Source organism: Mesitornis unicolor, unplaced genomic scaffold, assembly GCF_000695765.1.
Source record: "Mesitornis unicolor isolate BGI_N332 unplaced genomic scaffold, ASM69576v1 scaffold16765, whole genome shotgun sequence".
In the NCBI taxonomy this organism is placed as follows: Eukaryota; Metazoa; Chordata; class Aves; order Mesitornithiformes; family Mesitornithidae; genus Mesitornis; species Mesitornis unicolor.
Window position 1 is genome coordinate 24,940 of NW_010186339.1, and position 1,061 is coordinate 26,000.

Here is a 1,061-nt window from a genome sequence, read left to right on the forward strand (position 1 = left end):
GGGAGGTGGTGCCAGCAGCGATGGCTGCGGGGCTGTTGGAGCTGCCCTGCACATGTCCTGTCCTGTTGGCCACATGGGAACGAGCCCAGCTGGGTGATGCTGGCTGTGCGCTAACGGGGGCTGCGCACATTGCTGAGCTGTGATCCTCCGATGGGATGGGGGGGCACTGATGGTGCCCCACTGCTTGGCCCATGTCCTTCAGGGCTGCTGTCTCAGCCACGCCGTCCTCACCCCGTTCCCCCCATGGGGGCCAGCACCCCCAGCTCTGCCCTCCCTGGCCTACAGCCAAGCCCTTCTGTGGCCCCCACCCTGGTGCCCCCCAGCCAGGGGGACATGTGCCCACCCCTGCAGCCCACCGAGCTCTCACCTCAGCCCCAGAACAGGAAGAGTGCTTGAGGAGCGCGGCAGCCTCAGCCTCCAGCACCGCACCCTGGACTTTATACTGTCCTGCAGCGTGTCACCCCTCCTCCCAAACAGCTTCCCTCCTTCCAGGCCCCGCTCCCTGCCAGGTAAACACCTCAGGTGTGTTCAGCCTGCCTGGCACCCATTGGCACCTACCACCGTGGCTCAGTATCCCCCAGGGACAGACCAGGGGCCGCTGCAGCACTAAGGCAAGGTGTCCCCCCCCAAAGGACGGTCCTGGTGGGATCTCTGTGCCTCCCCAGTTGTGCTCTCCTGCTGTGAGCATCCTCCCCTCCACATTCCCACAACCGGGCCCAAATCTCCACCCCGGGGTATGGCTCTGGGCAACCCCAGCACCCACAACACCATGATCCGCTAAGGCAGGCTGTTGGCCGGGCCCCGGGCCCTGGGGGAGCCACTGGCACCCAGATTTAATGTGGAAAAAAAAAAATTAACGTGTAAAAAAAGCGCAGCAGGCGAGGGCAAACAGCCTGTCAACCATTAACCTGCCACCAGCCCGCTCCAAGGTCTCTGTGCCAGGACCTGGACACCCTGCCCTGCTTTTTGGGGCTGCGGGGTGGGCTGCAGGACCCCCTCCCCACACACCATCCCCTGCGTGAGGATGGCAGGGTGGCACTGTCCCCTCCGTGAGGGTGGCA